Here is a 14,925-nt window from a genome sequence, read left to right as displayed (position 1 = left end):
AAAAAGAAGTAACCATTTGCTGTGTGACATTTGCTAGGGATCTGTTATAGTCAGCCAATAGAGTCAGAAGCAAGAAACTAAAGAAGCGATTCCTCGGAAGTCCCACTTGATTAGCAAGTGAGTTTATTTTGGTTACTTAAAGGGACTTGAGTGACTCTGACAGCTGTATCATTAAAAAGCCCAGCCTCTGTCATATCCAATGAAAGCTACATCATATGATGTGTTCATCATACAAACTTTAGGAAGTGATAACACCAAAGAGTTCTACATCCAGCATTTTAAAACTATTTTTATGTCTCAACAGAGAGGCCTTCTGAGTCTCATAACATTTCTTGGAAGTTTCTGGAGGAAACTTTAGTACCATTCATATGAAAAAAAATATTGTCAATGTTTTTCAGAAGTATCTACAATGTATCTTATCAATAAACATTACAAAGTTAACAGTGTGAAAAAATTCTGCATAAACACAGCTTTCCTCATCAAATAGTAATGTCTTAGTCAGGACTGAGGAAAAAAAAAAAAGAGACCTCAAAGCCCACACCCACAGTGACATACTTCCTCTAAAAAAAACCACACCCTTTGGGGGCCATTTTGTTTCAAACCACTGCATTCTACTCCATGATCCCCAAAGGCTTATAGCCATATCATAATTCATAAAATGCTTTCAGTCCAACTTCAAAAGTCTCCATAGTCCATCATAGTTTCAACAGTGATTAAAAGTCCAAAGACCAAGTTCTCTTCAGAAATGGATGGCAATCTATTAACTATAATTCCCCTATCAAAATCAAAATAAAAAAGGAGGGGCATACTTCCAACAGATGATGACACAGGATAAACATTACCATTCTGAAACATAGGGAAGGGAGCATAGTGAGGAATTGCTGGACCAAAATAAGACCAAAAACCATCTGGGCAAACTCCAACCTCTGCATTTTTTGATGTCAAAATGTTCTCCACATGTTGGAAACTTAGCTGGATGGGATGATGCCCTGAGGTCACCACTCCCTTTATTCCATTTCTTAGTCTGTTATGTTCTTGAACATAGGATTTAGCTCCATTTCACTTTCTGGTGGCCTTTTTCTCCTCAATTATTTTCCTTGCTCAGCTTGCACCATTTCATTATATATCTTCATTAAAGTTACCATTAACATCCACGTGACAGTCTATACTAAGCTGTTTTGAGATCTCTTCTGCCATGGGAAATAAATCCAAGACTCTTCACTTTAACCACAGGCAGACTCTTTGGACAGGGCAAAAAGCAGCCACTCTCTTCACCAAAATATCACAAGAATGATATCCAGGCAACACACTAAAATTCTTCTCTGAAACCTCTTGAGCCAGCTCCTGACATTTCAAATCAGTATTAGCACCATTGTCTTCCATGTTTCTACTAGTATGCTCCATTAAGCAGTGCTTAAACCCACTTAGTGCTTTCTAATCCAAAGTACCAAAGGGCATATTACCCCATACAAACATATGATCAGGCCTATCACAGCAAAACTCCCCTCCTGGTACAAACTTGTGTCTTAGTTAGTGTTTTTATTGCAATGAAGAGACACCATGAGTGTGGCCATTCTTATAAATGAAAACATTTCATTGAGGGAGCTCACTTACAATTTCAGAAGTTCAGTTCATTATCCTCATGGCAAGGAGTACAGTGGCATGCAGGCAGACATGGTATTGGAGCTGAGAGTCCTACTTCTTCATCCAGAGGCAATAGGAGGTTCACTGCCTGTCACACTGAGGGAAGTTTGAGAAAAAGAAACCTCAAAGCACACCCCCACAGTGACAATTTCCTTCAGTAAGGTCATACCTCCAAATCATGCCACTATCTTTGGGGGCCATTTTCTTTCAAACCACCAGAAGTAACATAGATTTGAGTAAATGAAGGCACTGCTGTTTATCTAAAGACAAAAGCTCTCTGTAAATGATTTGGGTGGAGCAAAAAGTCATGATCTGGAAATTCCTGATAACAGATGTTTGGCTGTGAACTTAAGCACAGAGATGTCTGGTCCCACATTTACCTTTTCCTTTCCATGTGATCCTCTGCTTCCATCTTCAAACTGTGATTAAAATTTGTCCAACAGTACAAATACAGTCAGCTTAGTCTTTGTGTGACCTATGACAGAAGCAGGGAGAGGCTTGTGTAAGAGCAAAGTAGAGGTCAGATTGCTGGGAAAGCCAGAGATGCTTAAGAAGTTTCCAAGACCTTGGGCTAGCATGTGGAGAATATTCTAGAGCTCTTTTAACAGTTGATGGAAGCCAAGAAGCACAATGAACTTCAAACATGGCAGACACACACATAAAATTAATGAATGTTTTAAAAAATCTATATTAGGGATTCCAATATTCTTAATATTACAAGCAGTAATACTTTTTCAAATTAACGTTTTATACTGAGAAATTTGTCAAGAATTTATTTGAGAGACAGAGACAGAGAAACTTTCAGAGGGAGAAAGTGTCCCAGTGGCATGTAACAGTTGCCCTGGGATAGCTATCCTCCACTTCTACCCAAATCATTCAAAAAAAAACCTCAAAGCCAAAGTGGGAGAAGTGTTCTTGATGTCTGGAAGAAGCAGAATGGATGGGGTATCAGTTGAATGCTTGTCAGAAACACAGAAGGCAAACCCCAAGCAAGGCTGACATGCCCTGTGCAAAGTAGCCCCCAACTCCAAATTAGAAACGCTTTCACCACAGCTGCCTGAATGTCACTCTTCAATTTTTTGGATAACTTGACTCCTCTTTTGGAAGCTATAACACCAATGGGCTATCTGCCATCACGACTGAGTATGAATTAAGGGGGAAACAGTTGGATCATCTGTCTCAGCAGATGAAGATTTGCACTGGGTTGGAAAGGTAATCCTTTGGATTGCTCTGGAGAACATGCCTGGGAAGTAGACAGAAGAAGGGAAGCAATTACAGTTCCCCTAAATAGTGGATTGGCACCTCACAAAATTGTGAAGTGGATGAGATTTAGTACTCAGGGGTGTCCCAGCCACCTCCACAGCATGCAACAATTATATTCCTCTTCGCTGCACTAAAGCTCTGTCACCTCCCTGTTCTCATTACCCTCATAGTTAGAATCTTGCCACCTTTCATCCCGACTGCAACCTTTTTTTTTTTTTTTTCTGAGAAACAAAATATTCCAGGCTTACAGAATGCTGGATTGGAATCATTTCCAAAGCAGAACACTTTTTAAAATCTGTGATGCTAAATATCATTTTTGCTCTCCCCAAGGTGGTCATAGCCCCCTGGACCATGGTGGAAAGAGTTATCCTAAACACACAGATAGAACACGGTGCTATCAGAGCCCTGGGCTGCTGCTGTGTCTAGGTTTTCCTTCTATAACCCTCTGACTCTTCAGAAATTAGTCTCAGATATATTGGTCAGAAGCGGACTGCTTTAATTTTAATACATTGCAAGTCTATTCTTTCAAATGGAAATTTGCATGACAAAAATTACCACAAGGGGTTTCTTAAAACAAAACTATGAATCTTTCAAAATAGAGATGCTGACTCTTTAGAATAGCAAAGCACAGACTAGACAGATTTGATATGATTGAAACAAGGAAAATCCATAGTATCAGGATCTAAGCCAGTCTCCTTGACAAGTCACTAACTTTTATTTAAAGCCTTCCTATTTTAGTTTAATTCTTCTAAGAAAGGATACATTAATGAGAAATGCAAAAGTGAGACAGAGAATTCTATAATCAAGGGCAAGAGCAGTAAATGTTTGAAGATGCATTCTTCAGTCTGTAGGGTTTACTGGGATTACTTAGGCTAGACAAAAACCCATGAAGGTCATAATGACATTTTTATCATTTTAGACTGATGTATGCCATCTTTTATATTGTCTTTGCAATACACATTAAAATTTTAAAGAGTAAGCTGTTACATTAAAAAGCTGTGATTTAAAAATTTATCAGTTTCACTCCTCTGCAGTTTAACCACATTTGTTACCTCCATCCTTTAGGAATCTACCCAGCATCTGTTTTAGTTAGTGATGTGTTTTCTACTGGTGAAAAGGAACTGGCTGTACTTATATATTTTTATGTTCTGTAAATTTATAGCTAATGAGGAATACATGAAAAAGTATTTTTATTTGACATACATACACAAAAAAGAAATAAGATAAGCACCCTCTATTTAGGAGAAAACTATAGAAACACTTGCTAGGAAAATTTATAAATCCTTAGGAATAGTAGTCTCATAATTACCTTTATTGGATGCTAATTGTTTGTGTCTAGAATCTCATATCTCAGAATAGTATATCTGCTCACTCATCACCAGGTATTTGGCATACAAGAGGCAGTTTTGTAAGAATTAAAAGACAATGCATGAGTTCCTATTGGGTCTCAGGAAAGTACCAATAGGTAGACATTAATGAGTGAATTACCCTAACTTTGTATAATTAGAAAAACATTACAAAGATCAAGGAACTTAATAACAAAGTAGCAAGACTCTTAGGAGGCAGAAATGGGCCGTAACTGTAAATATGACCAAAGACTAAGTAAGTCATTGTGCATTTGACCAGATGTCTGTACGTTTTTTACTTTGTTTGTTTTTACCAGTCTTAGAAAATAGATAGCTATGTATTAGATTCAGACATGAAAATAACTCTACGTGACACTGAACTCAGCTATAGAGATAGTAACACTGACCCATATGCTAGAAGGAACTTTATTTTAGATGGAATTGATAATATGAAATATATTAAAGGTGACATCATTTTGTGAAGACAGAGATGCCAGGTGTTTCAGTAGATATTGGCTCCTAGTAGTAAAATTCAGTAAATCAGCTACAGAACATGGCCACTTTGTGAGTGGTGAGACACTTTCTTCTGTTTCTCTGTTAGTTTCAGGCTACATCACAAGCCAGTATAAGGCCATACTGAAAAAAATGCTGTTATATTTGTTTGGCTGTGAAAAGGAATATGTAAGCATCTTAATTCACCAGATGAAAGACCTTGGGACTATAAATACATTCTTTTAAAAGTTAAGCATGCTTGAGCTCCATGAGTCATTAGAGGGACAAGAAGGTAGAGAATTCAGGTCAGGGGTGGGTAGCATAAACATCAAAGTCAAATGGCAGAGAATACTTGAGAGATGAAGAAGGACAGGCACAACCTGGTGTAGGCCAAGATGTATCCATCTTGAACCTTGCCTGATCTTCTAGGCCTACTGAGTCATCACTGTCTTTTCCTATCCTTGGGCTTTGCTATGAGCAGGCTGACCTCTGGGAGTACAGGTGCAGGTTGGTGTTCCACTCAATGTTGCAAATGCTAAGAAAACCTTTCATGAAGCCTTCAATATTGCTAAAGTCTTAGCCCTGCTTTCCCCTCTGCACTTGTCTCTCTGTATAACAGTCTTGCCTACAAAGCTTTTAAGTAAAAACATTGCATTCATAGTTGCTTTAGACTTGTCCTCCTACAAGTCAAACTGTGCAGAATGGTTTCTTCTTACTTCTTACATCCATACTCTGACCCATGGGCAGGCAGTAGCAGCAACATCTTCTACCTATGCTTGTCCATCTCAGCAGATGTGTTCTATGCTTCTGGACATGCATATAAAAATGTCTCTTCTTCTTCTTCTTCTTCTTCTTCTTCTTCTTCTTCTTCTTCTTCTTCTTCTTCTTCTTCTTCTTCTTCTTCTTCTTCTTCTCCTTCTCCTTCTCCTTCTCCTTCTCCTTCTCCTTCTCCTTCTCCTTCTCCTTCTCCTCCTCCTCCTCCTCCTCCTCCTTCTCCTTCTCCTTCTCCCCCTCCTCCTCCTCCTCCTCCTTCTCCTTCTCCTCCTTTTCTTCAACTCTTCCTCTTCCTCTTACCCCTCCACCCACTTGTCCCTTCCACTCCCTCTTCCCCTTCCATCCTTTCCTCCTCTGCCTCCTCTTGTTCTTTCAAAGTGACACTCTCATCACAAACCAAATGATATGCTAGGCCTGCTTCTTTGTAGGATGGTGGCAGCATACTGACATCCTTCCTGATTATATCTGGTTTCCTATTGATATCTTCCCCTGACCATATCCCTCATACCTTATTTCTTCCCCTTGCAACCTTGTGTCTTGGCCTTGAATTCTTCTGTAGACATTGTAGTCCAGTTAACTATATCCTGTGCTCCATTCATCTAATGTTTTGTGAAATTCCTAGAAGTCTCCCTGGTGTTTCAGCTTTCCATATTTGGGTTCAGAATGCTATTCATTCCTTTGGTCTATTTACATGTGTTCTACTATCTACATAGTCTCCATTATTTACATTTGAGTCTCAAACACCTTGAGGTTTTCATGGATGGCATTGAAATGTGATTATTTATACTCTTTCCCATGCCTGAGTGCTTCTTGGGTATCAATATAATCTTCCTTTTCCTACAATTTGTCATAGCTTCACCATCCCCACTTGCTGTTCAATGATTGCTTTATAACCTCCCCCATCCAACTCAAATCTTCCTTGGTAGAAATTACTTTCAATATCTATCTGAATCTGCCATCCCTGAAGCAAAAGACCATGGAGATCATTTAGTGATGTGTGTTCAAGTATATTTGTTCCTTTTAATTAATAGCCCTGGGATGCCAGCAGGAGGGCTGGTACATCTGGAAGGGAAGAAGTCACGGGAGGTCTTAGTCATCTATTTTTAGTAAAATTGCCATTGCAAGGATGGAATTAAAGTCTGGGTGCCTAAAGGCCAGATGTGCTAAAGATTAGTTACAATCGCTTTCAGTTTTTGTTCAGGTTCCGAATGAGACATGGAATGCAGACTGGATCTAGTCGAATTCATTTCCGCCCGGAGCTGAAACTCCTAAGATGTACTTCAGTCCAACAAGAGATAAATATGTGAAGCAGGAGGGGTACACGAAGCTCTTAACAGCCAGTTCACAGTTAGATAGTCTTTAGATTTGTCTTGTTCAGAACCTTCAGTAGTTCCAAGTTTTACTTACTTTGCAATGAAAAGAATGTAATTGTTTTAGAAGATGGAAGTTTAGATTTCCAACTCTAGAATAGGAAATATCTTTAGGAAAAAAATTTCCTTTGGAACTTCAAAGAAGTTTAGGAGAGAAAAAAAAGCTAACTTTATACAAAGAATTGTATGATTAGTGTGAAGTGATAATTAGAATGCCAATGTTACAGTTTATGAGCTTGGCATTTTAGAAATCAGTTTTTACTCTGATTCACTATTCTGACTAATGCTTGCAGCTTGCACAGATGCGGCAAAGTACAAGATGCCTGGGAGGTGTAGCTGAAGTATGGTTAAGTTGGCTTTTTCTGGAAATTTTTGATTTGTTAATATGGCATGCTATTTATTTAGTGATTGTGTGTCTGTGTGTGAACAGTGGCATGCCATAGTGCAGGTATAGGTTTCAGAAGAACACTCAGAAAAGTAATTTCTCTCCTTCTACTGTATGAATTCCAGGGATAAAACTCCGATTGTCAATTTGGGGACAATTGCCTTTACCCAGGGAATCATCTCATTGGTCCTAAACTAAAAAGAATAGTGGTTTATTTGCCTGGCTTCGTTAATTTCTTCAATTTACCCAATATAAATAAAGTATCAGAGTCTCTGTAGTGTCTGTATCTTAGAGTGATAACAGCAACTTGAATATGAGAGATAATAGAGATGGGGAAATGACTCATGTAAGGGTGGCTATATACAAAGCATGAGGATCTGAGTTTGGATATCAACATCCATTTACAATCTGGATACAGCTAAGCATAATTGCAAACCTTGCTTTGGAGTTTGAGAGATTAGTTAAATACTGAATTGCTGTGGCTTGCTGGCTGCCACTCCAGTTGAAAATCAGGGAGGTAAGACTTCAGTGAGAGATCCCATATTAAGAGAATAAGGCAGAAACTGATGAGAGATGGAGAACATTCATACTTGGGTACACATATGCTCTAGAATACATGTTCAAAACTGTAGGCCACACAAATGAAAGGGAGAGAGAGGGGGGAATGGAGCAGGAGGAAGGAGGAAGGACAAGGAGGGAGGGAGGGGGAGAGAGAGAAAGAGAGAGAATTATGAACAGGGTATGGACAATATAATATAGTTCTATTAATCTAGCATGCATTTCTGTATTTAAATCTGGGTATTTATCATTTAATGATATTATATGGAATTAATAAGATAACAAAGGTAGTGAGTAACTGACTTGATTGAAAATATAGCAGGACCTGAGCTGACAGAGTCTCTACTTGAGTGTGTTTAGAGATTTTCTTTTTTGACTAACAATGGTGGTATAAGTGTTGGTGTTCCTACTCAGAGACTGAAAAAACAAGATCTTTAGATATATATTATATCAACTTTTTCTTCAGCTACTATTTAGTTCATCTTCAAAGACAGAATTTACATCATTAAACACACACAGAATGTGGCTATATCTGGCAGAATCTTGATGGGTAATTTCTTATTGCATAATATTTAGGCAGATGATATCCTTATTGCCTATTGGCTCTGTAATTTATTTTTATCTCAAAGTGAAAAAACCATGTTTTCATGAAGTTTCCTTTTTGTTGGTTTGATTTGAGTAATAGCCACAAAACAATTAGTTTTGTAAATCTCTTCGTGGTCTTCAGCATGTTCACAATGTTGTATCAAATGCATTTCTAAGATATTGTCCAGAAAAACTAAAAAGAATACCTTTTTCTTTATTATTATTTTAAAATATAGTAATTACATCAGTCCACTTTCCATTTCCTCCCCCCAGACAGACCCTTCCATGTTTCTTTCACAGTAGTTGGTCATCAGTTGGCACTGACCCATGAAACTACAACTCGAATTCATGATCTCCATGATTTATGCACTTTGAACTATAAATATAAATGGAAATATATAATACATTACAGTTTGTGTCTGACTGATTTCACTAATACAGAATTTATCATATTTATCTGCCCTTCAGCATGGATCAGTACTTCATTCATTCTCTGGGTGAATAAAATTCCATTATATATGTAAACTACAATTTGTTTACCCACTCATCCCTTAAAGGAAAACTGACCTATTTGATCTTTTTTTCCCCTGTTGTAAACACTTCTAATAAAAACATACATGAACATGTATTTGAGAAGTGTAATCAGTGATCAATGCTTAACACTTTAGGTAAATCTTAAAATAATTATTATGCTGCAGGAGCCTTACCTTCACATCAACAGTATATAAGCATTCAGATTTTTCTGTATTTTTACCAACAACTTATTTTCCTGTTTCTTAATACTTTCTTTATTACATCCTCTTCCTCCCATTTCCCATTCCTTTTACCCTCCTCCTTCTCTTCCATGTTTCCTTTTTCCCACTTCCTTTTCCCATTCCTCTTCTTTTACTTCTAACTATATTTGTTCTGGATGATATATTGTATATTCTTCTTGAATTTCCTTATAAACTGATGGTGTTGAACACTTTTTCAAGTGCTTATTACAGGAGTCTTGATAGAAATAGAAAGGGTATCATTAATAAAGGCTTAATAATAAAGTGATTTTAATACAAAGATGTTTAGAGCTTTGCCAGTTTAGAAATGGCATTATTTAATTGCCTTTCTGAAACTAGCATTCTGGATTGCCTTAACTTTTCCTGAACCCCTAGCACCCAGACAATGAAAATAACCCTCATTAATTATTACACTTCTATGTATTTTTGTTGTTGATATTCCAATGCAGTCTAACACAATCTGCCTCTTACCTAAGGTAACTGTTGCTTTAATTTAATAGCATGACTCGGTTATTGTATACTTCTCACAGCAGTCTGAATTTTAATGATGATGTAGATCATGGCAGTCAGCTACTTAGCACCTACAAGTCTTTATATTACATATGGGAAAATAAAAAAGGATTTAATGTGGAACATAAGTTAAAGATGTGTTACATTCTTTTATGCTGTGGAATATTTGTTTAGTGATGCAAAGATGTGTTGCATTATTTTACTCTGTGAAGCTGTGTTACTTTGCTTGTCTAAAACACCTGATAGGTCTAATAAAGACCTGAACAGCCAATAGATAGGCAGGAGAAAGAATAGGAAGAGCTGGCAGGCAGAGAGAATAAATAGAAAGAGGAAAAAGAGAGGCCTGGAGAGTGAAAGGCAAAAGAAAAGAAGACTCCAGAGTCCAGCCACCCAGCAAAACAGTAAGCTACAGTGTAGGTAGTAAAGAAAGGTCTATAAAAAGATGAAAGCCCAGAGGCAAAAGACAGACAGGATACTTCAAGTCAAGAAAATCTGGTTAGAAATAAGCCAAGCTAAGGCTGGGCATTCATAAGAATGAATAAGTATCACTGTGATTATTTGGGAGTTGGGTAGTGGGCCCCCAAAGAATAAAGAACAAAGAGTAAAAACAACCAGGACAGCTCTACAACACAGCTTAGGGGTGTGAATCACCTCATCACAACCATAGATGAAACCACTCTTCCCATGGGTACCACTCTCTGCCCAGTCCAGCTTTTTATCATTGTAGGACATTCTTCACGCCATTTGCAGATACAGTTGCCTTGACCTGGAAAATAGCTACCAAGCATCTTAAGGATAGATGCTCTATTCTTCCATAAGTTATGCTTTCTTGGAAATGACTTGATCTCCAGACCACTGTCAAGATTAAAAGCTTAGGTGTGATTTTATCCCCTTCAAATTGTACTCTAGTTTATATATGAACTTTTTTTTTGTCTTTGTGTGTTGACCTTATGTTTATTAACAGTAAGGACTGTTTCCTTTATTAAAGATAGTATACATTGTAGGGCTCAGATGCAGCATGTATGCTCTTCATATATGTGTGGTGTTTGGAGTTCACTAGGATCACATAGAAATGCCAGTATCTTCTTGAGAAGACACAAAGAAAATAGTAACTATCTTTAGGGAAGAGTACTACACTAACTACCAAGTATTTCTGTAGAACCATGGAAGCCTCTCCATATCCTTTTCGACAGCCAACTTACTCTCCTTGCAGGCCATATTGTACTGAGTGACAGTGACATGGCATGCTCATGGGAGATCATAATGGAGAGGAACAGACATGGTTAAGCAGAAAACAAAAGCTCTTTCAATCTTATCATGATTTTGTATGGCTTGTATCCTGCCATTCATGAGTCAGTACTTTAGTTCCACTGCTGTGACTAGTCCACAGCTTCTAGACCTAGAAATCACCCATAAATCTGGGAAATAAATGTGATCAAATTATGTGTGAATAGATCAGTCTATTTCCAACTAAAGAAAATAATTTGGAGCCACCATGGATCCCTGTAATGTATTTCTCATCACTTGTCATCCCACATTAGGTACTAGGGAGCCATCCTTATAAAAATCATAAAACAGGGTAATTTTGTGCTCCATTTAATGTTTTCAGTAGTTGAAATATGCTGTGACTATTATGTAGATGGAATCTGTATTTGAACTATGTTCACTTGGTCACTACTTTCCAACAAATGTATGGTATAGAATCAGGGATCTTCTACTACTGCTAACTTTTGTGATGATGGTTTCATGAAAGAAAAAAAAATTACATGTATTCTTTTAAAGGTTAAATGTTGTAAATTTTCCTGGATATCTGCCTCCCAAATGCTAGAATTATAGTCATTGTCTCACCATGCCTGAAAAATAGTCTTTTAGTCATTTTCTGAATTTATACCTTCTGAGTCAAGTTTTCTTTATGTATTTTGCCAATTTTCTTATTGTTTTCTAGTAGCTGTTTCTTGGAATTGATTCTTTTATGTTATAGATATTAACCATTTGTGTGGGATGGATGCAACATATAATTTTCTCTTCTTAAATAGTCTTTTGAAACTCTCATTTTTTAACATACAGAACACTTGTTGTTGCTGTTTTAATGTGAAAAGACCTCACTATGTAGTCTGGGCTGCCCACTCTATTCAGCCAAATTTGGCCTCAAACACATAACTCTGCCTCCCAGGTGCTGAAACTAAGATGTGTGCCACCATACCCAGCTCCTCATACTTGTTTATCTACACACTTAACAGTCCATCAGTCCATTCTTCTATTGACTAGGCTTCTGGATCATGATTAGGACCCCTTTCCCACTATGGTGTTAAGGAAAAATTCACCCATGGCTTCTCCTAGTATATCTATGACTTAATTATTTTTTTAAACTTTTTATGTTTATGTCTTTGGTTCATCTAGGATTCACTGTGTGTGTCATGAGCCTATCAGTATTTTCCAAGGTGTTTTTTTGTTTGTTTGTTTGGTTTTTTTTTGTGTATGTGTGTGTATGTGAATAGAATGGTTTCTAGTTTTGGTTTGTAAAGGCACCCAATTGTCTCAGCAATCTTTATTCTAAGGTTTATTTTTGCTTCTACAAGTTGAGATGTCATCTTCATATATATTGCAGATGTCCTACCAATTGCCCAATGATTTACTGTTGCCACTAGTCTGTTTTCTGTTCATAGACCATTGGATATTTATTGTATTACTTATGGAAACCTTTTTGTATTTATATATAACCGGTAGACTTAGCCCCCTAATACAATGATTCTTAGACATTTCTTTTACTGCATAGTCTGTTTCCATATGAACTCTATAGATACAGATCTATAAAAATTAGTTTTAAGACTTTTATTGAGGAAATCAACTTGTGGAAAGCACACACCTTTCTGCTGCTGACCACATAGCTCTTTGCAAGTAATATTTACTTTATATACAATATCTTAATGAAATCCAGCCACTAATGTTAACTTCACAAAAATATTAGAAAAGGTTTCTTCATTTTGTTTGATTTAAGATGAAAAAGAATCAGTGACCTATGTATGTGAATGCTGGTGGAATTGTCATAATATAACATTTAAATTTGATGCAACTGGTAGAATTGTCATAATATAACATTTAAATTTGATGCAGCTTTCTGTCCTCTGTTCATTACGCTCCCACTCTTAATACCTTTCCCTGTTCCCTAAAAGCAAAATTTCAATCTATTTAAGATTTTTTCCCTTTTGTTTTTCTTTTCTTTTCTGGCTAAGAGATAGAATTCTTTCTTTCTTTCTTTCTTTCTTTCTTTCTTTCTTTCTTTCTTTCTTTCTTTCTTTCTCTCTCTCTCTCTTTCTTTTCTTTTCTTTTCTTTTCTTTTCTTCTTCTTCTTCTTCTTCTTCTTCTTCTTCTTCTTCTTCTTCTTCTTCTTCTTCTTCTTCTTCTACTTCTTCTTCTTCTTCTTCTTCTTCTTCTTCTTCTTCTTCTTCTTCTTCTTCTTCTTCTTCTTCTTCTTCTTCTTCTTTTGGTAGAGGATAGGCTCACACAATGTGTCTCACCATGCAGCTCAGGCTGGCCTCTGACTGGGAACTTGGAACATAGTCTTGAGTTCATATTTGGAACCTTCCTACCTATTAGGTGCTGGTCTGACATGACTACCACACAAAGTGTTTTAAGATTTATATTTCTAATGGCATTTTTTTCATAATGTGCTATTATGTCTGGAATTAAAATTTGTGCCAAGATTTGCATTTTGTTTCTTTTTCTTTTTTTCTGAGGTATCTTCAAAGGAGTGACTTACAGTTTTGAAATGTTATTGCTTTCGTGGGTTACTTTCTCGTTTGTATACTTTATGCATATTTTTTCTCTTGTTTTTCTTGATGATTTTTAGATTTTGTTAAATACTAAAATCCTAATCCTGTATTTTTTTTTAAGGATACCATGTGTCTATCCCCTTCTTCAGTCTTGCTTTTACCCTTATATCTCTTGTCCTTTCTTTTCATTTACTTTGTGGTTCTTAAATTGTTGGTTGAAACTGGATACTACTTTCCTTTTCATTATTATAAGTAGCCCATTGTATAGCTATGAATTTTCCTTTTGTCACTGCTTTACATTGGCTGTGATGTATACATTATTATCATCGTTTTATATATCTTTCTATATAAATTATTGCCAAAAGTCTATTATTCCAGGTTTTTCCACTAATGAGCAAGTTAAAAGTTCATTATTATATTAAATCCTAACCAAAGAGCATGTTCCTTCCTTTCTAAATAACAGCTATTTATATTTCATTATGACCAAATAATTGTTAGTAGTGTTACCTTGTACATATTAGGTACATTTCAATGTTATTTCTTAAGATAATTTTTCTGCCATGGAGATAAATATTTCAAAACGTTTGTTGGGATCCTATGCATTACAGTTAGCACTTAACTTTTTTTTTTATCTTGTGCTACAATCAATGAACTGAAATTTCATAATGTTTTATTCTATTAGTGTGTTTCTACTATGCCTCTGTGTTTTTGTATACTACAGTTTCATTAGAATGATATCTACATCCTGAATTGTGCTTTCTCACATTCTATTTTCTTCTCATGTTAGAATCAAAATTCCCTCTTTATATTCTATCACTAATAGATGCTTATTGTACCACAAAAAGTCATGCTGGCATGCATATAACAAAGGCTCAGTTGTAACTGAATTCCCACATCCTTTCTCCAACTTGATAGATCCTTACAGTGCAGGTTAGTTTTCTGTCAACTTGACACACACTGGAGTCATCTGGGAAGCGTCAGTTGAGAAAATGCCTCCATCACATTGGCCTGTAGTCAGGCTGTTGGATATTTTTTTAAATTAATAATTGAGGTGGGAAGGCCTAGTCCACTGTTCCTGGTGCCACTCAACGTATGTGTTCTGGGTTGCATAAAAAAGTGAGCTGAGCAAGGCCTGGAAAAGAAGCCAGTAAGAGTTTTCCTCCATGCTTTCTACCTCTGCTCCCACTTGAGTTCTTGTCTTGACTTCCTTCTATGATGAGCTGTCATCAGAGCATGGAAACAGATTACATCCTTTCCTCCCAGGTCATCATTGGTCAGGGTTTAATAGTAATAGTAAGCAAACTAGGACACTCACTTAATTATACAATTAGCATGATATCATGAAAAGTACTATAACATAAAGTAAGGAATAACAACACCTGCAAAATTTCCAGGCTGTTGTTTAATAAAGTAGAATAGAGAGTTCCCATAAAGACTGTACTCGCTCTGGTT

Source organism: Onychomys torridus, chromosome 8 (genome assembly GCF_903995425.1).
Source record: "Onychomys torridus chromosome 8, mOncTor1.1, whole genome shotgun sequence".
Classification (NCBI taxonomy): domain Eukaryota; kingdom Metazoa; phylum Chordata; class Mammalia; order Rodentia; family Cricetidae; genus Onychomys; species Onychomys torridus.
Note: the sequence above shows the minus strand (reverse complement) of the source record.